Below are 27,878 nucleotides of genomic sequence, written 5' to 3'. Positions count from 1 at the left end.
TTTTCCTTCAACTGTTCCTCTTTGTCCTAATCCATGATTTCTGCTCATTCTCCTTATCCTCTTCTCCTTCGTCTCTCCCCTAAAATTTCTTTTCCTTCAAATGTTCCTCTTTGTCCTAATCCATGATTTCTGCTCATTCTCCTTATCCTCTTCTCCTTCGTCTCTCCCTTAAAATATATTTTCCTTCAAATGTTCCTCTTTGTCCTAATCCATGATTTCTGCTCATTCTCCTTATCCTCTTTACCTTCGTCTCTCCCTTAAAATTTCTTTTCCTTCAACTGTTCCTCTTTGTTCTAATCCATGATTTCTGCTCATTCTCCTTATCCTCTTCACCTTCGTCTCTCCCCTAAAATTTCTTTTCCTTCAACTGTTCCTCTTTGTCCTAATCCATGATTTCTGCTCATTCTTCTTATCCTCTTCTCCTTCGTCTCTCCCTTAAAATTTCTTTTCCTTCAACTGTTCCTCTTTGTCCTAATCCATGATTTCTGCTCACTCTCCTTATTCTCTTCTCCTTCGTCTCTCCCTTAATTTTTTTCCTTCAACTGTTCCTCTTTGTCCTAATCCATGATTTCTGCTCATTCTCCTTATCCTCTTCTCCTTCGTCTCTCCCTAAAAATTTATGTCCCTTATCTGTTCCTCTTTGTCCTAATCCATGATTTCTGCTCATTCTCCTTATCCTCTTCTCCTTCGTCTCTCCCTTAAAATTTCTTTTCCTTCAACTGTTCCTCTTTGTCCTAATCCATGATTTCTGCTCATTCTCCTTCTTCTCTTCACCTTCGTCTCTCCCCTAAAATTTATTTTCCTTCAACTGTTCCTCTTTGTCCTAATCCATGATTTCTGGTCATTCTCCTTATCCTCTTCTCCTTCGTCTCTCCCCTAAAATTTCTTTTCCTTTAACTGTTCCTCTTTGTCCTAATCCATGATTTCTGGTCATTCTCCTTATCCTCTTCTCCTTCGTCTCTCCCTTAAAATATATTTTCCTTCAACTGTTCCTCTTTGTCCTAATCCATGATTTCTGCTCATTCTCCTTATCCTTTTCTCCTTCGTCTCTCCCCTAAAATTTCTTTTCCTTGAACTGTTCCTCTTTGTCCTAATCCATGATTTCTGGTCATTCTCGTTATCCTCTTCTCCTTTGTCTCTCCCTTAAAATATATTTTCCTTCAACTGTTCCTCTTTGTCTTAATCCATGACTTCTGCTCATTCTCCTTAGCCTCTTCATCTTCGTCTCTCCCTCAAAATTTCTTTTCCTTCAACTGTTCCTCTTTGTCCTAATCCATGATATCTGCCCATTCTCCTTATCCTCTTCACCTTCGTCTCTCCCTTAAAATTTCTTTTCCTTCAAATGTTCCTCTTTGTCCTAGTCCATGATTTCTGCTCATTCTCCTTATCCTCTTCACCTTCATCTATCCCTTAAAATTTCTTTTCCTTCAACTGTTCCTGTTTGTTCTAATCCATGATTTCTGCTCATTCTCCTTATCCTCTTCACTTTCGCCTCTCCCTTAATTTTTTTTTCCTTCAACTTTATCCTAATCCATGATTGCTGCTCATTCTCCTTATCCTCTTCTCCATCGTCCATCCCTCAAAATTTATTTTCCTTCAACTGTTCCTTTTTGTCCTAATCCATGATTTCTGCTCATTCTCCTTATCCTCTTCCCCTTCGTCTCGCCCCTAAAATTTATTTTTCTTCAGCTGTTCCTCTTTGTCCTAATCTATGATTTCTGCTCATTCTCCTTATCCTCTTCTCCTTCGTCTCTCCCTTAAAATTTCTTTTCCTTCAACTGTTCCTCTTTGTCCTAATCCATGATTTCTGCTCATTCTTCTTATCCTCTTCTCCTTCGTCTCTCCCTTAAAATTTCTTTTCCTTCAACTGTTCCTCTTTGTCCTAATCCATGATTTCTGCTCATTCTCCTTATCCTCTTCTCCTTCGTCTCTCCCTTAATTTTTTTTTCCTTCAACTGTTCCTCTTTGTCCTAATCCATGATTTCTGCTCATTCTCCTTATCCTTTTCTCCTTCGTCTCTCCCTTAAAATTTCTTTTCCTTCAACTGTTCCTCTTTGTCCTAATCCATGATTTCTGCTCATTCTCCTTATCCTCTTCACCTTCGTCTCTCCCTTAAAATTTCTTTTCCTTCAACTTTTCCTTTTTGTCCTAATCCATGATTTCTGCTCATTCTCCTTATCCTCTTCTCCTTCGTCTCTCCCTTAAAATTTATTTTCATTAAACTGTTCCTGTTTGTCCTAATCCATGATTTCTGCCCATTCTCCTTATCCTCTTCACCTCCATCTCTCCCTTAAAATTTCTTTTCCTTCAAATGTTCCTCTTTGTCCTAATGCATGATTTCTGCTCATTCTCCTTATCCTTTTCACCTTCGTCTCTCGCTTAAAATTTCTTTTCCTTCAACTGTTCCTGTTTGTCCTAATCCATGATTTCTGGTCATTCTCGTTATCCTCTTCTCCTTTGTCTCTCCCTTAAAATATATTTTCCTTCAACTGTTCCTCTTTGTCCTAATCCATGATTTCTGCTCATTCTCCTTATCCTCTTCTCCTTCGTTTCCCCCCTAAAATTTCTTTTCCTTGAACTGTTCCTCTTTGTCCTAATCCATGATTTCTGGTCATTCTCCATATCCTCTTCTCCTTTGTCTCTCCCTTAAAATATATTTTCCTTCAACTGTTCCTCTTTGTCCTAATCCATGATTTCTGCTCATTCTCCTTATCCTCTTTACCTTCGTCTCTCCCTTAAAATTTCTTTTCCTTCAACTGGTCCTCTTTGTTCTAATCCATGATTTCTGCTTATTCTCCTTATCCTCTTCACCTTCGTCTTTTCCTTTAACTTCTTTTCCCTTCCACTGTTTCCTTTTGCCCTAATCCCTGAGTTCTGCTCATTATCTTTGTTATATTTTCGTTTCTCTTTCGGCTCTGCCTTATGTTTTCCTGAGTTCTGCTCATTCTCAATTTTCTCGTCATCTTCTCATTCGTCTGTCCCTTGAACTTTGTCACGTTTGTACTGTTTCTCCCGAGTTCTGCTCATTTACCTACTTTTCTTCCTCCAGTTGTCCGTCTTTACAATAAGCTACATTTTTCTTTTACTCCTTCACTTCTTCCTGATGCCTGAGTTTCGTTCATCCTGTTACAGCGTGAATCATAGCTGCCAAGGAACATATGTTACGAGCCGCATTATTGTATCGAGGTATATTTGCAGTGAAAACAATAGACTAACATAATTATTGATATGAATATTAGCACTGAGATGTGTGCTTATTAAAGTAAGCATTTCTGTGGTTATTATTACGTATTAATTCTCAGATTTTCAAAACGATATTTTTTTACTTCACTGATATAACAGTTTACATGTAATAATGACCAGGGAACGGATTTATATGGACTAAAAATATATGAAATATGTAAATATATATGTAGTTATTTTTACCAAAATATGGAATTAAATATGGATTTTTACCAAAATATGGAATTAAATATGGACTTAAAATTATAAAAAAATGACTATGTACGTTAAATATTGGTACATTTTAATCAAACTAAACAAAAAATATAATGGACGTACCTTATCTTCCAATGTAGTTTCAACAAAACACAATTTTTATTGTCTGTTACCATAACAATAGGTTACAAACATTTCTTTCAAGTGCTGAAAAGTGAATCTTCTTCTATTGTCTCTGAGGATAGATTTATACTGACTAAAAGAGCGTTCGACGTCACAAGAAGTAACTGGTACATAATTCAATTTCACAATGTCTGCTGGGGATAAGTCCAAGTTAATCTTCACTGTTGATTCACCACTCATCACAGCAACAACCTTTCGTAGTTCTTCATATCCAGGGTTTTTTGAAAGTACAGTGTCCACCTTAGCTCTTACTGCATCTGCAACTTTACCTCTACCACGATTCAGTTGTTCCACAGTACTATTTATAATTTCAAAACTTTCAGATAGTGAAAGGTGCCTATTTTGGAGACTTTTGAGCGTTTTTATGATGCATGAAAATGTATGCTGAATGTGAGCTAAGTCATTCTTCACACTTATGTCACAGGTAACTGTTTTCGCAGTATCAATTGAGACTGCATCTTCAGAGTCCAATGCAAGGAGAACATTGTTAATAGAGTCTATATGTTCGGCATAATATTCAACTGCTTCTAGCCATGTACCCCATCTAGTTAAAATTGGCTTTGGTGGCAATGGAATTTCAGGGTACATTTCTTTCAACACGTTAACTCTACTGGGAGCTTTGAGAAATACTTTTTTCACTGATGAAATCAACAAATCTACTTTAGGGAAATTGTCTCTGACCACTTCTGCCACACGATGAAATGCATGCGCCACACAAGTAAAATGAGTCAATTTAGGATATACAACAGATAATGCTTGTCCAGCTTTGACCATATAAGGGGCAGCATCGCTAATAAAGAATAACACATTATCGTACATAATACCCTTTGGCACTTTTCTAGAACATCACAATGTAAAAGAATTCGTTCAGAATATTGTTCACTTAACAAACCGATAACTACATTACCAACAAGTCTACCTTCTTTGTCGGGAGTCTCATCAATGGAAACCCAAATTGAACTATCTTTAATTTCATCTCTTATCTTCTGTATTGTCTCATCGTAGATGGATGGAGCATACGTCTTCCTAAGTGTTGACTCATCCGGGATTGTATGTTGAGTATATTTTTCAAGGAATTCCCTGAAGACCTTATTCTTTAGTTTGTAGAGAGGAATATCAGCAGAGATGAGAGAACGGCACAGGTCGATGTTAAACTCAGATCTTACATTCGATGTTGTTGGTTGTGTTAAAAACAATTGTCTCTGCTTGGAATTTAGTTGTTTGTTGGCCTGATGTTTACTAGTTGTAATGTGTTGTTGCACCAGGAACTTTTGTGTAGATGATACTGCACACTGACACAAATTACAAAATAATATTTTATTGTCAGTTGATAAACCATCTTCTTTAAATTCTGAAATGTAACTTGTTAGTTTTGATTTTAAATTGACTGAATGACGTACTTTTGGCATATTTACCGTCTTTATAGTATGATTTACAAAACTGAACCTATGTGTACTCTGACTGGCATTTAACTGTTGAGCTGCACAACTGAAGTCTGTTAAAAATTTTAAATTAAATTAATACAGTTTTGTAACTTACTTTCCCCATTGTTGATAGGACTGCTAATTTTCAAATAACTCTGATGTTAAAGGGATTACTGAACATGTGTTTAAATCTCTATTGTTGAAATGTATTTTTAAAAGTTAATGGAATTTTGTTTTGTTTTATTGTTAAACCTAATATAATATGGACTGTTTTATATGAAATATGGAAAATATATGGAAATTAACGAAAATATGTACTAAACTCTAAAATATGGAAAAATATGGAAAATAAAAGTAGGATTTTTCAACCCTACACATTGTGAAACATAAAGATAATGCAAAATATAAATTATATTAGCTTTATAAGTAAATATGTATTTACATATAAATCCTTTCCCTGATAATGACTAATGACGTGTGAAAATATGTTAGGTATATAGGCCCGGTTGCAGAAACACCGATCAAAATATGACTGGCGATCAAGGAGGGTTTGATTGGCCATCAGTTCTATTTCTGTTGCAGAAAAAACAATCAGTATTTGATCAGAGATCAGTCTTCCATCAGATTTGATCAACAGATTTTTGCTGGTTAAGTGACTGATCATTGATCAAGTATTTATGTTGTTCTCTTTATAGTGTAGTTACTTCAATTTATATAGTAAATAGTTATAGCGTAACAATATTGTTTTCGACAAAATGGATTCATCTGATGAAGAAAGTTTAGAATGAAAAAAATATCGTTAAGAAGAAAGCATTTCCGTGATATACATGAATTGTTTTTATGTATAATGACAGAGAATTTGGGCAAAGATTGAGGTTAGGTAAGAATTCGTGTGTTTTGTTACTTTCAAAAATTGAAATAAATATATGCAGACAGACAAATCGAAACCTACCACTTTCTCCTATGAACCAAGTTCTAATAACGCTGACATTTTATGCTATTGGAATTTTTCAGGCAGTCTTGGGTGATCTTGTTGGGGTCCACAAATGAACTATTTGCCGAGTAGTTAGGAATGTTATGTATGAAAATGCTTTGTTATCGCAGGATCTCGTGAAGCCCCCAAACTCAGACAGAGAGAGAATTTTCAGCCATGTCAGGATTTCCAAGACTGCTCACATCCCCATACAATCACCTGGTGGAAATGATGCCGAACTTTATCGAAATAGAAAAGGTTTCTTTTCTGTGAATGTGCAGGCAATATGTAGCCTACACCATCATTGAAATTCTAGAATGTTGTAGCTCGTTGGCTTGGTTCTACACATGACAACACAATATTCTTAATGAGTAGTTACAAGCTCAATTTGTAAACAGATAGATGGAAAATGGAATTATTTTGGGCTATGGAGGCTATGCATAGGCTATTTCAATTTCTTGTCGACTCCCCTAGCAAATCCCACAACAGAAGTCCCCTCACGTTTTTTTTTTTTTTTATTGCTTCATTTTTTCACTATATTGTAGTCTATATACAAATAGAAACCGTATGTTTCCTTTCTACAAAAAGCAACAAAACAAAACAGCAAAGCATTCACTTGTTTTCCTAGTCACCGTCCACTTTATGCATTCGTTTCGCGACTTTTAAAGAGCATCAAATTGGCTGTGGTTGCTAAATAGCGCTGTTGTCAAATGTATTTCTTTCCCAAATCAGCAATTAGTAAATCGGAACAAGTTTATTGGAGATTTACGTTTTTGCAACCCAATGAACAATCAAATAAATTGGACATCAACTGATTGGCGATCAGGGACTGATTTGATTTGCGTTCAGTAAACTTTCATACAATCACTGCTTCTTTGATCCCTGTTACATTACTCCCAACATGTTACCTAACCAAAATACCTCATATGGTTGGTGAAACACTATTACACTAACAGGATGTTTAATTTTTAACAATACGTTAGTTAACATGATGTTAGCGTTATTTTAACGAAGCTTGGTGAAACTGGGCCTAACTCTTCAGAAGTGAAAACGCTATTCAATGATGATATGATAGCGATACGACGATAATAGGGCAACTTACTATGGAATGAAAATGCGGACAAAAGAGGGAATAGAAGTATTCAAAGGAATCCTGCCTCCTGCTGCTTTCTTCCCATCGGCAATGTTCTCGTAATTGCGTTTTAGATTTCATTTTAATCCGTTATTTAACGAAGTTCAATCAACTGCGAGGTTATTGAAGCGTCGGTGGAATTTTCAGAGCTAGATGATACATAACTTACGTATTGGCAGAAAGGGGACTGAGAATTCGCCATAGTCTTGCATGCCATTCGACTTGTATTTTCCCAGTGTCGTCTCAACTCAGTATATCCATCACCATGACATAGATACGTACGAAATGTAACACGAAATTACTTTCGAAGTAATGCCAAAAATAATTTTTTATAATTGTGTTTTCACACATTTCAAAACAATATGCATTGTGCGTGAGTACATGTATTTCTTTAATTTCATCTCAACCCATCTAAATAACCCACGACTATCATATCGGTAAGTTACTAATACACAAAATCATGGTTACTAACATGTTTACAACATAAAATTGAATATAATGTAGGAGCTGTCTTGGATGCAAAAGAAGTAATTTGCAAGCATTTTTATATGTAGATTACACCTATTTTGTTCTCACCTTCACGGTCCATTATCACCTTTTAATCTACCATCGATTTAATCTGCATTATGACCTCGATAAACGTCAGAAGGGAAGCAAAAGAACAACATAGTAACCAGAGATGCTTTAAATGTCAATGGCTACAGGTTTCCGTGGAAATAAATTCCAAAAAATCACTACATTTAACTCGGACTAATCATGTCATTCCAGACAGTATTTTTAAACGCTTAATGTGTATAATTATTCCATTACAGTAAAGTTCACCGAGCCGTTAACTCACATCTCAGTATAATTTATCAGAATGAAATAACAGCTTGCTATCGGACAGGAACAATTAAACAAGTGCTACTAGATGGCCTCACCGATAAGCAAGACAAATGCGTCCACAAGTATTGCGTGTTGTGCGTATGAGAAGAATCGGGAAGGTTTTCTTCTATTATATCCTGTTCAGAAAAAGATTACAAAATAAAAAAGGGGTAAGGAATTTGAGAAAATTGGAGTAGGAAAAATAAATACAATTTTCTGTAAGATTTAAGTGCGTATTTATTTAACAACACTCTTAATATACACAGAGTTTTATTGTAACATGCTCTGTTTCGTAAACCTGTAACATTTTCCCACACTTTGCTATTGTTGATGTAGGTGCACTGTTAATGTATCATTTATAGTCTCCAAGGCTTCGCATTCCGATTTTCATTGCGTACGCTTTCCCTTCTTCCTTCCTCATCTTTATCATCATCCTCACCAATTCCCTATACTACACTTATATGAACACTTAGAGTGGATCGGGGGAAGATGCTTCACTTTTTCTTTGATTGAAAATTTAAGATACTGTCCAATTAGTTTTGAATTTCATATTGAAATATCAAAGTCTGGAAGATATTTTGAAACTATATTTTTGGTACAAAACAGGAAACAATAATTAACTTGTTTATAGATAGGCCTACAGGTTTTCTTCTTACCTGCACTGTAGGCATATCTCCCCGATACTCGGGTAAGATGGCAAATGCAATTAACACATTTACTGATATATGTATTTTACCTCAACTTGGTTTGATAGATGTATATAACAAAAATGACTTAATTTGAAGCTCATGGACACTTTCTCACTCGTTTTTCATACTTAGCAACACAGTCCTTGTGCATATTTTATTGCCGTTTGCAAGACTCGTGAAATCACTTCTTGCACACACTGAATTCAATCCAGCACATTTTTTTGTCATCATTCTTTTCAGGCGGCGTTTAAGGGTACGGTAAGGACTCCCGTATGCTTGAGATGCTCTAAAACAGTTCATACCCCCTGTTCTAACATGTTCCATCGCAAGTTAAAGACTGTCCTCAATCTACTGACCTCTATCAGAGGAGCTTTGCTTAATGTATATGCATTCCCTGCAATAAAACAAAAAATAAAACTCTTGCAACAAGTTGTCATCTTACCCCGAAAGAAAGTGAGCATCTTTCCCAAGTATTGGGGTAAGATGCCTATGCTTTGACGCAGCCTAAGATGGCGGAACAAGGTCGTTGGTTGTTAACAATACAAACTTTAGAATCTTTATTACAATATCCATTACAAAGGTTTGACAGTTATTACGAATTCAAGGATGTATTAAAATTGTAACATACCTTTGCAATTATTTTATAGCAGAAAAATGAGCTGTTTTCTTGATTTTCTTCTTTTCACAACCAGAACACGTGACAAAATGAGTTAGCTTCCACCCTGCAGACATTCAACTGTCTCAGCGATCATGAAGACATGCGTGTGGTGTTCTCTCTTGGAAGAATGTAAAACTACAAAGAAATAAGCATCTTTTCCCAATAGTCATCTCCCCCCGATTCACTCTACACATACATTCACCCTAGTACACGACATAGCTCTTCACAGATACACATCACGCACAATGAGTCCTGCCGATGTGGTGTGCAACTTGAAAATGGGACATAATCCTGCCATCTGTCCGCAATATGTGGAACCCGAATCACACAAGTGAATTGGGTAGGCATTAGATACATACATATAATTTTATAAGTTCGTTATTGCTCTTTTGTTATCATTTTCGTTTAATTTATAGAAGTGTATACTTTTTGACGTTGTCTACTGGGTGTTCATTTCAAAGTGTGTCATGACGTCACTGTTGTTGGGTCACCGATTTGAAGCGAGTTTCAGTTTATATGTTAGAGAAGTTGCCTATTATTTAAGGCGTTCTTCAATCTGAACTTGAGAATGTGTACGGTATAACTTGAACGTCGTAGCAACAGATGGCGGTCTGTACGGTCTGTGTGCTACCATAATCTCTTTCGAACTGTGTTTTGCGCCGGCAAGTCGTACGCAGGGTATTTGTTATCATCGGTTGCGTATGGTAACATTCCACAACACAAATCAAATGCTCCGTGTCCATGTTGACCGTCGAAGTTAATGTCAACAAATACGTAAGTAATCGTCTTAACCCTCTCCCCATATCTCGACAGTACGTATTTCCAAACAGTTCACATTCCTGCCACTACCGGCGTTACCGTACGTATCGGCACGTACTCTTCAGAATGAACGCCGTACTTGCTAGCCAACTTCTCTGCCTCTTAGATTATACACCTGAGCTGCGGGGAAAGTGTAGGAAGATTGAATTCTCTAGGCTCATCAGCTAGCCACATGACGGCATGCAGCGAGCCAAGACACATTTTGAACTAAACACCCAGTATATAAACTTACGTGCAAAATTAAGTAATTGTGGTCAGAACTTAACGACATTGTCGTTACTGACTCGCCTGTGTATTATCTTCGTTTCTGAATCTGTAATTTCTTGTGAATCTTTTTACTGCTAAAAATAACATTCACTTTTACTTTTTCTCTCCTGCCTATCTCTCACTTTCATGTCCATGTAACTTTCACGGAGTCATAGCAATAACAGCGGCCTGACTTAAGAAAAGTTGATCCAGATCTTTGCTCTCTATCTGCTTTGTTTTTCAATGCATTAGCCTCATCAACCCAACATTGAACATTCAGCATTCATTCTTTCTCTAATTATATTATATTAGGCTCTAATACAAGCTGCTGAGCCGTTTATACCCGAACCCACATTTTCTGAAGTCGAAATTGCGATAGAAAATCTGCAATTCTCCACGTATCGATCAAATTCCAGCAGAATTAATACAAGAGGGTGGAAGCGCATTATCTAGCGAAATTTATAAGCGTGCACTTGCTATTTGAGAAAAGGAAATTGTACCAGAACAATGGAAGGAGTCCATAATTGTACTTGCTTTTAAGAAGGGGAACAAGACTAACCGTAGTAACTTTCTTGGAATATCACTTTTGTTGACGTCGTACAAAATGTTCTTCAATATTCTTTTCAGGAGATTCATTCCGTGTGTAGGTGAAATTATTGGGGTTCATCAGTTTGGTTTTAGGCATAATAGATCGACTATTGATCAGATTTTTTGTATTCGACAGATATTGGAGAAAAATTAGGAGTATAAGGGTACCGTACATCAGTTATTCATAGATTTCAAAAAGGCATACGATTCTCTTAAGAGAGAAATTTTATATAATATTCTTATAGAAATTGGTATTCCATAGAAACTAGTTCGATCAATTAAAATGTGTCTCAGTAAAACTTACAGCAGAGTTTATATAGGCCAGTTTCTGCCGGATGCTTTTCCAATTCACATGCGGTTTAAAGCAAGGAGATGCACTATCTCCTTTACTTTCTAACTTCGCTCTAGAATATGCCATTAGGAAAGTTCAGGATAACAGGCAGGGTTTGGAATTGAACGGGTTACATCAACTTCTTGTCCATACGGATGACTTACTGGAATATGTTAGGAGAGAATCCACAAACGATTAGGGAAAACACGGAAATTTTATTTGAAGCAAGTAAAGCAATAGGTTTGGAAGTAGGTCTAAATCCCGAAAAGACAAATTATATGATCATGTCTCGTGACCAGAATATTTTACGAAATGGAAATATAAAAATTGGAAATTTATTCTTTGAAAAGGTGGAAAAATTCAAATATCTTGGAGCAACAGTAACAAATATAAATGACATTCGGGAGGAAATTAAACACAGAATAAATATGGGAAATCCCTGTTATTATTCGGTTGAGAAGCTTTTGTCTTCTAGTCTGCTGTCAAAAAATCTGAAGGTTAGAATTTATAAAACTGTTATATTACCTGTTCTTCTATATGATTATGAAACTTGGACTCTCACTTTGAGAGAGGAACAGAGGTTACGAGTGTGAGAATAAGATTCTTAGAAAAATATTTGGGGCTAAGAGAAATGAAGTTACAGGAGAATGGAGAGTTACACAACACAGAACTGCTCGCTTGTATTCTTCATCTGATATAATTAGGTATATTAAATCCAGACGTTTGAGATGGGCAGGGCATGTAGCACGTATGGGCGAATCCAGAAATGCATATAGAGTGTTAGTTGGGAGGCCGGAGAGAAAAAGACCTTTTGGGATGCCGAGACGTAGATGGGGGATAATATTAAAATGTATTTAAGGGAGGTGGGATATGATGTTAGAGATTGGATTAATCTTGTACAGGATAGAGTCCGATGACAGGCTTATGTGAGGGCGGCAGTGAAACTCCGGGTTCCTTAAAAGCCACAAGTAAGTAAGGCTCTTTTGTTTAAGATTAATTTTCATCTAGCATTCTTAATGCTTATAGAATTAAAAACTGATATTTATGCTGTCCATTGCAACATAGTCTTATCTGCATTTGTGAACTTTTTTACTATACAGCAATAAAATTAATTATTTGCAAAATTCTCATTACTATTAATTCTATTTAATGTCGAAGTCTCGTTTAAATGTACTAAATTCGTTGCTTTTTCTTAATATCGTGTTATTATATTTTCCCAAATTTAAAGCATTCTGAATAACAAGTAACAAATAGTTGTTCATAAGCGTTTCACTTTGGTTCCGGGAGTCCGTGGGTGTTAGAAGAGCTTAAGTCTGTCTGCCGAAGCAGTCACGCCGGTCCGAAAGGCCCTCAGAGGCTTTTCAGACGCAATGGAAATACCTCACCTGCGTATGCAAATGAAATCACGTCTTGAGGAGAACGATCATTGTTTTATGGTTACTCTGAACAAGACTACGGTTCCTGGTAGTGGAAACAACTGTAAGGCAATTATTGTTTTTTAGAAAAACCGTAGAATTTCCCTCCATAGCTCAAGACTTTACAACTGGTAGACAAGGAACAAGCCGATGCCGGCCAGAAAACAAAACAAAGCCTGTAAAACAAATGAAGAAACGCAGTATGTAACAAGACCTTGCTTATGATTGGTCGTCTGGCGACTTACCGTGAACTACTGACCCTCCCACGCTTAGGGAGAAAAAAATTCGACTCTCTTCTCCCTCATCATTCTTCTCTCTCCCTGCCCTGACTACAAAAACGGGGGAGAAACTCAGGGGATTAACGGCATATGTAACAATGCGTGCGCTGGCATCTGGTTTCGCTTGATAGAGTGGGGATAGAGGCCCTTGGGGAGTCGAGGATTTATATTATATTATATTATATTATATTATATTATATTATATTATATTATATTATATTATTAACGTGTTATGCTGCAAGCCGGAAGGTCGCGGGTTCGATTCTCGATGTGGTGATTTTCTAACCCTTCGGGCCGCACCGTGGTCCTAGAGTGTACTCAGGTTCTAACACAGTCTAGTATATACAGTTACGAAGCTCAATACGTAGTAAATATGCATCCATAGACAGTTGCTAACCACTAGGATCGCTGCTATCGCCTCATTACAGACAATGCGAAATAGTTCCGGCACAGTCTGTTGTTCCTAGCAGCCTCACAACTCAAGCTTCATGACTGTATACAAGGTGTATCTAAATTGGTGTCAAATATTTCGGGGACATGTTCCTAACGCCAAAACATTATAAAAAGTTCATATGAACATTGGTCTCAAAATAATTTATTTCAGAGTTACAAGACAAAATTGAATGTTACAAAAATTGCTCGGAGTGGCTTCCTCCTGCTTCGATGTGTCCCCTAAACCTGCGTTACATGCTCTGGCGTACTCTGATGAAAATTCCTGGAGTGTTTCGTATTTCGTGAAATCCAGTTTGGATACGCTCTCAGAATATCAACATTAGGTACAGGAGTCGCATAAACCAGGGACTTTAATGTCCCCAGACGAAGAAATCCATTGGATTCAAATCAGGCGATCGAGCAGGCCATGCAATGAATCCCCTTCGACCAATACATCTTTGGAAAAATTGATCATTAAAAAAATTAAGAACTATCAGACTGAAATGAGCTGGAGCAATATCGTGTTAAACACATTCGTTGGATGACGTCCAGAAGCACATCTTCAATTAAATGATGCAAATCATTTCGTTCTGTTCACTCACAGAATACATTTTCTTCTTATTTCTTCGCTCTACAAAATACAAACAAACAAAAAATCATTAAAACAATCAGCGGTCAATGAAGGGACAAATCCTTTAATAACTCCCTAACGAATGGTTTTCAGACCCATGTTCTTATTAACTTTTTAAATTGTTTTGATGTTAGGAACACGTCCCCGAAATATTTGACACCAATTTAGATGCATTCTGTATACTAGACTGTGGTTCTAAGATAACTGGGTACCGGGGACATTTTCTCGATGATAAAGGCGGCAAGAATGTGTTGTCCGGATGACATACCAACTGCTACTAATGCCGATTGTCTAGAAAGGTTAAGGGTCTTAACCTCCTCCTACCTTATCAATAATTAGAGACAGTCAAAATTCGTGACTCGCGAAATAGCGAAAAACTTAAAAACCAATTAAACATAGTTTAAAACATGGTTCACATAAAAATATCATATAATTACACGTTTCAACTCGCTAAAAATCGCAAAAATCCTATGACTCGCGAATTTAGCATATTTTCTATCCTTATTCGCGAAAAGACGCAATTTTTCAGCAATTAATAAATACATTATCTAAATTTGGAAATTTTAGAACTTCTGTTTGAAAAATGCACAAGGTTTGGAATGCTGGCGCTAGATGGTGTGAGTTGAAATGGATCGTAAACGGTTTGATGCAACTGAAAGCAGTTTGAAACCTCTCTTTGATCAGGTACCAACCTTAAAGAATCCATCACCTAATGTAGCAGTACATGCACACAGTGAACTGAAGGACATAGTTAAAAATAGTCCTGGACTTTCAGTGCGAGAAGGTTTGCTGTCGTTACGTGAAGATCACAGTGATTTTGTGAACGGATCACTCCAAGCTATATGGATTCCAGTTTCTAATGTTGACTGTGAACTTTTTTTTCACAGTTCTCGTGTGTGCTAATAAATAGGCTAGAAGAATAAACCTTACAATGACAAACTTAGAACTGTTGTCTGCGTACAACTTTGAATGTTAAGTAATGTTCAATTGTTTATGTGCATCTGAATTCTGATTAGTGTGATATGTTAGTGTAATACAGAGATGTATGCAATGGATGGGGAAAGGAATTGACCAGCCTACCCCATTATCTCCTAGCTTAGTTGCCTCATTATTGATGTCTTACTGGTGTCGCCTATGAGGTTCAAACCTGTCATGGGACAGTTGACTAAACAACAACTACAGTAACTTATATGTAGAATAAAGGAGGGCCAGATTTTGTCAGCGGGCACAGTCTGTGCATGTAAGCTTTTTCCAAGGACATGAATATGCTTCGTACAAGTTGGCACAAAACCTATATGAATAATGCATTTAAACACAAATTTTGGCTTCAGTCTGACTTGCTGATAAGTGAGAGACCTTGAGGTACTGTAGGCTATGCTTGAACTGGCAACACGACACATTTGATTGTGGAAATAAATACCAACACTACCCGGAAGTTGTGTAACGTTTACTTACCAGCGATGAAGTATGACTCGTGTACGTAAAGTTCAAGGTTATTTGCCACCTTCGATGTAATTGTTAAAGCCTCAGTTCTTGACAGGACAAGGTTCAGGTCAACTGCGGGTCTCACTGAGAACACAGTACAGCCTGCAGTCGTGCATATAGCAACGCCCAGGGCACAGTAGTGTGATGTCTTGTGTTTTCATAGGTGGAGGACCAACTTCCCGTGACTGCATGATGGCAGATCCACCGCGTGTTCGTTTAGACGTGGATCGAAAAGTTCTAAGTGTGAGCTTTCAGTAGGCCTATGCTCAGTAGGTGATCAGAATGCTCGAAAATGAAGTCTTCTTCGTCTTCATCTTTCTTTCTTCCACATTAGACTATACAAATTATCTAAAGTTGACATAAAAATCATCACAAATTAGGCCGAGCTCACGTTTATCTCAGTCTTGCATGTCGCCCTCTACATTGTTTTTCTCGCCCCCTACATTTTCTTTTTCTCTTCTTCATTGTCCTTGTCATCCGCTTCATTGTCTTTGTCCCTCTCTTTATTGCTTCTCTTGTCCTCTTCATTGTCTTTCATGCCCCCTACATTGTCTTTTTCTCTTCTTCATTGTCCTTGTCATCCGCTTCATTGTCTTTGTCGCTCTCTTTATTGCTTCTCTTGTCCTCTTCATTGTCTTTCATGCCCCCTACATTGCCTTTTTCTCTTCTTCATTGTCCTTGTCATCCGCTTCATTGTCTTTGTCGCTCTCTTTATTGCTTCTCTTGTCCTCTTCATTGTCTTTCATGCCCCCTACATTGTCTTTTTCTCTTCTTCATTGTCTTTGTCATCCGCTTCATTGTCTTTGTCGCTCTCTTTATTGCTTCTCTTGTCCTCTTCATTGTCTTTCATGCCCCCTACATTGTCTTTTTCCCCTCTTCATTGTCTTTCTCGCCTTCTTCATTGTTTTCGTCACATCGATAAAAAAAAAGAGGACACAGCTTCAAAAAGGAGGATATTGTTCGAAAAAAAAAAGAGGACAGAAGATATTATGCACTTAGATATTTATTTATTTTTTACTTGGTCATTTAACGACGCTGCATCAAATACCGAGTTATTTAGAGTCGATGAGATTGGTGATAAAGAGATATTTGGCGAGATGAGGCCCAGGGTTCGTCATAGATTACCTGACATTTGCCTCACGGTTAGAAAAAACCTCGGAAAAACCCAACCAAGTAATCAACCCAAGCGGGGATCGAACCCGCGCCTTAGTTGACTGAGCTACGCCGGTGGCTATTTAGATTTAGACTTAGACCTATATTGTACTTTAAATTACGTCAATATCTATTTTATTACAAAATATTTACAGTACAGATTTAGGCTTAGGCTTATATCTTACTTGAAAGTATGTCAATATCTATTTTATTATAAAATAATTATGATAAAACTTAATAATAATAATAATAATAATAATAATAATAATAATAATAGTGATTTTATAGATTATATATATATATATATGAAAGTCAAATTAAAGGGGACAGAAAGAATATATTCCGTCGATGCTGCTGCCATCTACAGGCAAATCAGATAACTTCAAAATATCAGACATAAAAGTTACGAAAAGGAGGACATTTCTTGATTTTTTAAAATCCGCCCGGACCCCTGACAAAGACTTAAAAAGGAGGACATTTCCGGACAAAAGAGGACGTCTGGCTACCCTACTCTTTATTGTCTTTGTCGCCCTCTACATTATCTTTCTCGCCCCTTACATTATATTTTTCCCCTCTACATTGTCTTTCACGCCATCTTTATTGTCTTTCTCGCCTCCTACATTGTCTTTCTCATCTTTTCTTCTTCTTCTTCTTTTCTTCTTCTTCTTCTTCTTCTTATCTCTGTCTTCTCGCCATTCTCGTTCTGTTCATCCCCTCTTTCTAGTTCTACTCTTCGTCCCTATCTACCTTGTCCTCTTCTTCTGTCCCCTCCACCTTTTCCTCGTCTTACTTGTCCTTGTCCTTGTCCTCTTCTTCCTCCTCGCCCTTGTGTCCCCGTCCTCTTTCTTCTTCTCATTCTGTTGACACACAATAATCATATATTTTCGTTGTCAACTCATTCAAACCCTTCCGTGACTATTTTGTAGTAGGCCCTAATAGATAGTTTAAATATTAGGCATAATAGCTGATTACGAGTAGACATAATAATAGAGATGTCTTCAGAGGTGCAAGTAGAACATCAGGAATTTTATGTTTTACAAGATCCTATGCTATGTTTAAGAAGCCGAACGCATCAGCACATCATTATTTGTGATCGGTACTATAGGCCACTCTTGAATGCCGTTGAAGTCGGCTGGCTCTCGCATTGTGTGATCTGTTGTGTATGTGGGAGGAGGAACACAGCTAAAAACATACAAATCGCCATTTTGAAAATCCGAACAAAAAGCGGTTACAAAAGGTGTGTTTCGGTATCGGAAAGGGTTTGCTTTTTATTCAAACACGGGATATCGACCTAATGCTTTGTTGTAGAAGAGGAAGACCTTCCCATTTTGTAACATACGTAAGCGGTGTGTCGACGGCCTTGTATTCCATCTTTGTTTTGTCATTACTTCATTACACATTTAGGCCCACTACTTTTGACGACATAATTTTGTCCTATATTCTTAATGTTAGAAACTGTAGATCCCTTTGTTTTAGCGTTTTTTTCTTTATTTTATTTTTCTCTTTTTTATTTAACGCTTTTTTACTTTAATAATTTTTTTTTCCTTTGCTTTTCACATATCCCTCATCTCTCCTCTCCATCCCCCCTTTTCTGTCATTCTCCTCTTCACTTTATTTTTGTCCCCTTCCCTTTTCCGTCTCCCTCATTCATCTCATCTTCATATCTTTTCTTCTTTTTCCCTGCCTCCCACTGCTTTCTTTATATTTCCTCTCCTCACCACTCCTAACTTTTCTTCTCTTTCTCTTACCTATTTTCTTATTTTGTCCATTTCTGTATTTCTTTTTCACTGTTTTCTTTCTTGTCCTATTCTGCACTATCACCCCCTTTTCTTTTCCTTCTTTCCTGTATTGCAGGGATATTTTTTTATGATTTGTTGGTTTCTTACATGATCGTGTAATAATATAAATGATGTGCTATAAATTGCAAGTCGTCGCAAACACTTCCAACCAAGTACAGTAGTGAAAAAAAAACCGGACCGACCCTTGTAGCTGATTTAAGAGCCTTGTTCACTCCAGAGCACGATAGAGTGGTAACTAAGACATTCGTGGTTCGAATCCTGCCTGGGAAGGAAACTTTTTTTTGTCCTTATTCAAATTTATTCCCAATACTTTTCGATTGCTGGTAAAATTCATGTTCTGGGAACAATAAGTTAATTAAGTAGTAAAATATCGCTGCAACCGAAAAGTATTGGGAATAAATTTGAATAAGAAACAAAAAAAAAAAGTTTCCTTCCCAGGCAGGATTCGAACCACGAAAGTCTTAGTTACCAGTCTATCGTGCTCTGGAGTGAACAAGGCTTTGAAATCAGCTACAAGGTTCGGTCCGGTTTTTTTTGCCACTACTGTACATCATCGCTGAATGCACTCTTCATGACAATTGAGGAAAACTCCTGAAAATTTCCTCAGAACTGTGAAGGCAGTGAGAGAAGATATCTCTTGAATGAGATTAATTACATATTTTTCAAAGTTGTAGTCCATTGATCGCCAAAAACTGCTTCGCTGCACATGGCCCTGCCCCTACTCAAGTAGGCTATATGGCATTATACCCCACTCTCTTCTTATACGTGCACTGTCATTCACTGCAATATCACTCCACTCTCTGCAATAGTGGTGTGAAGGTTGTATTTCTATTACGTCACCATATCGTGGTGTATGGCAACCACTAGGTCTTAAGTTAGTATGAGAATGTTGTAGTATGTAAGTCTAGTTGAATACTCATGGGCCTACTGAATGTAAAAGATGTACTGTAAGTTAGTCTATATACTGCAACAAGTAAACTGTGGTCGCTCTGAAACCATGCTATCAGGCGGCTGTGAGCAGAACCTTAAAATCACAGACAAAATGAAAACACATTTCTTACCTTCATTGCAGTGAATTTCTCCTCTCCCCTGCTCTCCTAGCTTCTTCTTTCCTTTCAGTTCCTTTCCATTCCATTTCTTTCGTTTTCTTACCTTTCTTTTCTTAAGTTTCCTTTCTGCATCATTACTTTCCTTTTCCTATTTTTCCTCTTTACCTTTCCTTTACATTTTATTACTTTGGGTTCCTTTCTTTCCCTTTTCTATAATTTTCTTTCCTTTCCTTATCTTTCCATTCTTTTCCTTTCCTTTCCCTTCCTTTCCTTTCCTTTCCTTTCCTTTCCTTTCCTTTCCTTTCCTTTCCTTTCCTTTCCTTTCCTTTCCTTCTCTTCCCTTCCCTTTCCTGTTCTTTCCTTTCCTTTCCTTTCCTTTCCTTTCCTTTCCTTTCCTTTCCTTTCCTTTCCTTTCCTTTCCCTTCCCTTCCCTTTCCTTTCCTTTCCTTTCCTTTCGTTTTTTTCCTTTCCTTTCTTTTTGTTTCCTTTCCTTTTCTTTCCCCTTCCATTTCTTTCCTTTTCTCTCTTTCTATTTCCTTTCCATTCTTTTCTCTTACAGTAGAACCTCCATTATCCGTGGTAATAAAGGGGGCGAAGTGAACGGTTAATCGAAAACATCGGATAATACGTAGCATGACAGGTTTTCATAAATTAAGTGAATAATACACTTCGAAATTTCCTTCGTGTTGTAATTCCAATCTCGTATTCTGATAAGAGATGAACCACAGTTTCTCTTTATCTAAATCGCTCAATTACTTGCACTTTTTTTCATATCAGAACACGTTTTCTTTTGACACTTGTGGAAGATATTTTGCGTAGAAGTTAGTACGAAGAGTAGACCATATTGTGTAAGGGTAAAGGATTGGAGAAAGCACTCTGTAGAAAAATTCGTATTAATATTATGTATAGTATTTCATATTTTTTTCTGCAAGCAAAAGAAGATTGAGAGAGAAAGAGAGAGAGAGACAGAGAAAGAGTCGGACAATCCAGCAATCGGTTAATGAAGTGACGGATAATCGGGGTTCTACCACAGTCTAGTATACAGTCACGAAGCTTGAGTTGTGTGGGTGCTAGGAACAAAAGACTGTGCCGGTACTATTTCGCATTGTCTGTAATGAGGCGATATTAGCGATCCTAGTGGTCAGCAACTATCTATGGATGGATATTTACTACGTATTGAGCTTCGAGACTGTATATACTAGACTGTGGTTCTACTATATTTTCTTTCCTTTTCTTTTCCCTTCTCTTCCTTTTCTTTCATTTTTTCTTTCCCCTCTTTTTCATTTCTATCATTTCCATTTATTTCCTTTCCTCTCTTTTTCTTTCCTTTCTTTTCCTTTTTATTATTGTCCATTAATTTTCATTCCTCTCCTCTCCTCTCCTCTCCTCTCCTCTCCTCTCCTCTCCTCTCCTCTCCTCTCCTCTCCTCTCCTCTCCTCTCCTCTCCTCTCCTCTCCTCTCACTTCATAAAATCGAAATTCTTTGCTTATGTCTACTGTTCACTCTCCCAATCTGGAAACTAGATTCCGATGTCCAATCACGTGACGAACATAGCACACAAAGGTATTTCTTCAGACACACAGACACTTGTTACAGGCCTATACGTTTTCTCTGTAAAAGCAGGCTAGGGGCTATAGGCTAACGCTGATGCCACCGTGAAAAGTAACAGACACGAGGTACGAACAACTGCCTCGCGCCAGCAAGAGATGCATGGCAAGGTGGTCCGTGAGATAGCGTACAACGCCCAGCAGACAGATGTACCAGCAAGCCTTGACATGGTCCATCGCCCCTCCTCGTTGCATGTTTTAACAGCCACTTGATTTGCATTTCGTGTCGTAACTAAGTACTTCTTTTTTTTCTGTCTCCGACACTGAAATCCTTTAAAGCAGGTCATTCGCGGCTGCCTATAAGGAACGGGTGGAATAAGGCGGCCTGTGCCATAACGGACCCCTTCTTATAATGCTCCCTGTTAAATACAAGTTTAAAGCATACAGATTCTCGCTAAATGGACAGCAATTCAATCATTGAAAATGCTCTTAAGATTAGTGTAAAAATTTGCAGCAGACCACTTACGATTTTCTCTAGCAGTCGTAATCCATCATCTCCCTTTATCTGCACATAATTAGGGTCGTGAAATAAAGTACATACTCATACGACAGTCTAGTATATGCAGTCACACGAAGCTTGAGTTTTGAGGGTACTAGGAACAATAGACTGTGCAGGTACTATTTCGCATTGTCTGTAATGAGGCAATAGTAGCGATCCTAGTGGTTGGCAACTATCTAGGGATGCGTATGTAGTACGTATTGAGCTTCGTGACTGTATATACTAGACTGTGCTCATACCACCTCTTGTTACATTTGCATCTGTGGATCAGCCCTAGAGCCCTGTTCTTTCATCTAGGCAAGCCGGGTTCGATCATCGGTGGAAACTGTGATGGACGAAACAGAGGTTTTGTTGAAGTTTTCCCGTGTTTCTCTGTCATTCCATCAACATTCTCCACTTGCCCCTCACTTGCAAACTTACTAGGCACTTAGTCAGTAATTGAGACTCGTTCAGACATGGCTTCTTGTAAATAGCTCTCTTATTCTAGCACATAATATTTCAATATACGGTAATTTCATCACTATATAATTTTATTCTAGGTTTAATTTTTACTTAGCCTAAGTAAAAAAAAAAGTTTTTCTTTGTACAATAAACTGTCTAGCCTTTAGTTATCAGTCAACCTTTTAGTACATTGGTTTTTATTGTATTTTAAATGTAATATTTATTGTATTTACAATTGAATGGCTGCCTAGAATAACGTTGTAAGTCAGTTTTTACAGTTTGTCAGGAAATTAAAAATATGTTTATTCCATACTAACGTTGTTAAATATTACAAAATATGGCAGTGTTAGTTCTGTATTAATACTTCAGTAAATATTCACATCACTCATATAATGTGTATTGTCTTCATCATCTAAAAAACACAACTTTTTGAACATTAACAGTAGAAAAAAACGTTGTATGTCAATCCAGAAGAACAACGTTGTAAAATATAGAAACTTAAATACTGTCCATATTTCCTGGTAGATTCTTTATGGTTGTTACATTTGAGTACATTAAATAATAATAATAATAATAATAATAATAATAATAATAATAATAATAATAGACAAATTCATATCATAAGAACTTGAAACAAATTACACAACATAGATCATATGTTCAGGTATACAATATCAATATTACACAGATAAGAATTCTTTTTTTCTTTATTCTCTTATTAGGCCATGGCAGAACTCAGAGTAACCATGACCTTATTACCTTTAACTATTCTCCTTTAGCACTTTATAGGCCTACATTGACTTACAACCTTATTCTACTCACCAGTTCAGGTCGTTTCACAGCTGGTTTAATGTCACCTTTCTTGAGGCTTTTCTCATCCAGTCTTCTGTCAAAAAATCTGAAAGTTAGAATTTATAAAACAGTTATACTACCGGTTGTTCTGTATGGTTGTGAAACTTGGACTCTCACTCTGAGAGAGGAACAGAGATTAAGGGTGTTTGAGAATAAGGTTCTTAGGAAAATATTTGGGACTAAGAGGGATGAAGTTCAGGAGAATGGAGAAAGTTACACAACGCAGAGCTGCACGCATTGTATTCTTCACTTGACATAATTAGGAACATAAAATCCAGACGTTTGAGATGGGCACGACATGTAGCATGTATGGGCGAATCCAGAAATGCATATAGAGTGTTAGTTGGGAAGCCGGAGGGAAAAAGACCTTTGGGGAGGCCGAGACGTAGGTGGGAAGATAATATTAAAATGGATTTGAGGGAGGTGGGATATGATGGTAGAGACTGGATTAATCTTGCTCAGGATAGGGACCAAGGGCGGGCTTATGTGAGGGCGGCAATGAACCTCCGGGTTCCTTAAAAGCCAGTAAGTAAGTAAGTATTATTATTATTATTATTATTATTATTATTATTATTATTTACTTCAAAAATGATTAAAATAATTTAGAATGTAATTTGTTTTCTGTGTAAAAATGACTAAATATGCAGAAAATAATACAAGTTCGATAACAAAAAAACTTGCAAGCAATATTGTAAAAGTGATTAGTTTATAGCAAATTCAAACGTCAAATATGTAACGTTACATCACGTATTCTTCGCATGCAAATGACTCTATCTGACCTTAAGAAATATTTTATAATGTGGAAAGCTACTGCACATCATTACGCGATGAAGGAACTGAAAGAATGCATAGCCAGAAGATAACAAGAAGAGAAAGCAAAAATATCATACGTTTAAAACACGAAAGGCAGATTTCATTGTTTCTTATGGTGTATAATAGTAAACCAAACCAAGTACCTCAGTGAAAGGTAACGAAATCTTATTTTATACGAGTATGACGATTAACACTTACTTACTTACTGGCTTTTAAGGAGGTTCATTGCCGCCCTCACATAAGCCCGCCATTGGTCCCTATCCTGAGCAAGATTAATCAAGTCTCTATCATAATATCCCACCTCCCTCAAATTCATTTTAATATTATCTTCCCATCTACGTCTCGGCCTCCCCAAAGGTTTTTTTTTTCTTGATGATTAACACTAAAATACAAAATTACTTATTTATATAACATTATTCGGACACAATAAATATGGTTAATCTTCGTTATGCGCTTCATTATTTTCTTTTGTTTTAAAATATGTATAATATGTGGTACCATAATATTCATCTAGTGTTTCTAGTACAAACACAGCCTATATAAAATTGTTATTAATACTGTATGATGTATAGGCCTACATATAATGGATTGAATGCTGATATGCGGCGGTGGGTTCGTTCCCAGTTGGATAACTCTGTTCTTTTCTTATCAACAGGTTGGCCAATCGGTCAAATACTACAAGGTCCCACTGCTTCTCAGTTCGTAGTGCTGGCTCATCATCTTCAGAGTGAAGACGGAACAGTTCAAATAGAAGACAAATAGTGAAAAGGTAATTATCTATTTATCTTCATAGTGTTTATTTGTTTTATAACATACATATTTTATCTATTATCAGTCAGTACATCTCATTTGACGATACATGTCAGAGGAAAAGCAATTGTTTGTATGCATCTGAAATCTGACTAGTGTAATACGTAGCTAGTCGGCGATGTATGCATTGGAGGGGGAAAGGAGCTACCTCATTATCTCCTAGCCTATTTGTCTCATACGTAGTGCCTTCTTGGTATCACCTATGAGGTTCAGACCTGTCTTCGAACAGTTGACTAAACAACAACATAGCCTACATATTTTATATCGCTTCTGTTCCTTCATTTTATTTGTTGTAGTATAAATATATTAGATCTAATTTTTCTTGTTAATCTATCTATATTCATATTCATTATTTATTTATTTACTTATTTTAATCCATTCATTTATTAAATCATTAATCCATCCATTACATTACATACAGTACTTTATACACATTACATTCACTAATTCATCCTCTTATTTTATTTATTTATTTATTTATTTATTTATTTACTTATTTATTTATTTATTTATTTATTTATTTATTTATTTATTTATTAATCTATCCATCCAGTGCATTACATTAAATGCATTAAGCTTACATTACATCCATTCATTCTATTTATTTATTTACTTACTTATTTACTTATTAATTAATTCATTAATCTATCCTTCCATTACATTACATCCATTCTAATTATTTGTTTATTTATTTATTTATTCATTCATTTATTTATTTATTTATTCATTAATCTATCCCTCCATTACATTATATTACATGCCTTGAGCTTACAATACATTTACACTATTTATTTATTTACTTATTTACTTATTATTTCATTCATTAATCTATCCTTCCATTACATTACATTCATTAAGCTTACATTACATTAATTTATTCTATTTATTTATTTATTTACTTACTTCCTTACTTATTAATTCATTAATCTATCCTTCCATTACATTACGTTACATGCATTAAGCTTACATTATATTCGTTCATTCTATTTATTTATTTATTTATTTATTCGTTCAATTATTAATTCATTAATCTATTCATTCATTACATTTATTTATTTATTTATTTATTTATTTATTTATTTATTTATTTATTTATTTATTTATTTATTTATTTATTTATTAATCTATCCATCCAGTACATTACATTACATGCATTAAGCTTACATTACATCCATTCATTCTATTTATTTATTTACTTATCTACTTATTAATTTATTCATTAATCTATCCTTCCATTACATTACATTCATTCTAACTATTTATTTGTTTATTTATTCATTAATCTATCCTTCCATTATATTACATTACATGCATTAAGCTTACATTACATTTATTCTATTTATTTATTTACTTATTAATTAATTCATTCATTAATCTATCCTTCCATTACATTACATTCATCAAGCTTACATTACATCATTCTTTATATTTATTTATTTATTTATTTACTTCCTTACTTATTAATTAATTCATTAATCTATCCTTCCATTACATTACGTTACATGCATTAAGCTTGCATTACATTCATTCTATTTATTTATTTATTCATTCAATTATTAATTCATTAATCTATTCATTCATTACATTACATACATTCATTCTCACATTTATTTATTTATTTATTTATTTATTTATTTATTTATTTATTTATTTAATTTACCTACTTAGTCTACTGTCTTACTTATTTACTCAAAGTATTACCAACATTATCTTAACAAGTGCGCATGGTTCTTAATATGCGGTGTTGTGCTGAAGTACAGTTTACGATACGGAATCAATATGGTCCACGCCGCTTCAACCTACAGCCCGTTTTCCTTGAACTATAATAAAACAAACAGCGAGCACGTAATATTCGAGCTATGTTTTTTAAAAGAAACTCCGTATTTTTTTGTCCACTCAATCTTAGGAACAAAACCAAAAAACAAAACAAGTACTAGTTCTGTCTTCTCCCCTCTTCGCTTTGCCCTATCTTTAAGTGAAGACACCGGCCCCTTAGGGGGCTCTCTCGGGCAACGGACCTGGAAATACGAAGAATGTAATAGGTAGGTTCTAAAACTGTGGTGCGCGAATCTCTTTCATTTTAATTAATTAGACAAATTTAGAACAGAATATCATAACGATCCGGGGAAGGTTCAGATTGTATTCTTCCGACGATCTGTCCGTAGACTTCTTACTCTCTTGTGAAGTTTTCGGATGTAAAGAAATATGTACGTACTCTAAACCAGTAATTGTCTTCTAAAAACCGTAAGTCTAGGGACATGTTATATCAATTTATCTTTGCTGTGTAACTGAAGTAGCCGAATGCATTGCTAACTGATCAGCCTGTTAAAGAATTAAGAATTTCAGTCACATGTGTACCAAATAAATATAGGCTATACAATTGAATCAGTATTAATACAGTAAGTTAGTGAATACGACAGTAAGTAAATATGTAAATAAATTAAATGAAATAATAATTACGCAAAAAGTGATCACGGAAAATCATCTTCAGTAACGGAATCATTTAGATCTTTTATTGGTCCATTTCGTCTTCAAGATACCAACAACTAATTTTGAAAAATATTAATACTTCAAACTTTCCTAAGTATCTATAAAATTACCTTTTCTACAGTTAGTGTCCCTTAAGTGGGTTGCATTCACAGAATTTCGAAAAAAGTGATCACGGAAAATCATCTTCAGTAACGGAATCATTTAGATCTTTTATTGGTCCATTTCGTCTTCAAGATACCAACAACTAATTTTGAAAAATATTAATCTTCAAACTTTCCTAAGTATCTATAAAATTACCTTTTCTACAGTTAGTGTCCCTTAAGTGGATTGCATTCACAGAATTCCGAGCGTATTTTTCATGTGTATCAGCCCCACATGAAGATGTGTTCCTTCTACCATTGAAAGAGCCATTTGGATCTTTGCTTCTGTCCCCAGAGCGAGGGGAAAATAGCCTAACATCCTGTGATCTTTCCTTAAGGCGATGCGTTACTGAAAATTGTCGAATTTTTATAAATTTTAGCGTTTTTTTATTTTCGCGCTAAAAATGTACTGTTTCACGATATATTTATCACAATATCTTAATTATAAGTAAGTTATACTTTTATTTAATTGGTAGAAGTTTTGTTAACGTAAGAGTTATGTGTAACCAAAACTTTAAAATTGAAAATTAATATGTAATGTATTTATTGTTGTTGTTATTATTACTTACTTACTGGCTTTTAAGGAACCCGGAGGCTCATTGCCGCCCTCACATAAGCCCGCCATCAATCCCTATCCTGA

General features: G+C 35.9%; 1 long non-coding RNA gene across 1 annotated transcript in view; it reads left to right on the top strand.

The window, feature by feature from the left end:
- The window catches only part of LOC138709380 (uncharacterized), a 389,252-nt gene extending 364,690 nt beyond the window's left edge, over positions 1–24,562 (top strand). The window contains exon 4 of the long non-coding RNA XR_011334923.1: positions 24,454–24,562. This is a non-coding gene — a long non-coding RNA (uncharacterized lncRNA). The remainder of the gene's footprint in view (positions 1–24,453) is intronic.
- The last annotated feature ends 3,316 nt before the right edge of the window (positions 24,563–27,878 follow it).

This window comes from Periplaneta americana, chromosome 1 (genome assembly GCF_040183065.1).
Source record: "Periplaneta americana isolate PAMFEO1 chromosome 1, P.americana_PAMFEO1_priV1, whole genome shotgun sequence".
In the NCBI taxonomy this organism is placed as follows: domain Eukaryota; kingdom Metazoa; phylum Arthropoda; class Insecta; order Blattodea; family Blattidae; genus Periplaneta; species Periplaneta americana.
This window is presented reverse-complemented; position numbering and strand designations above follow the sequence as displayed.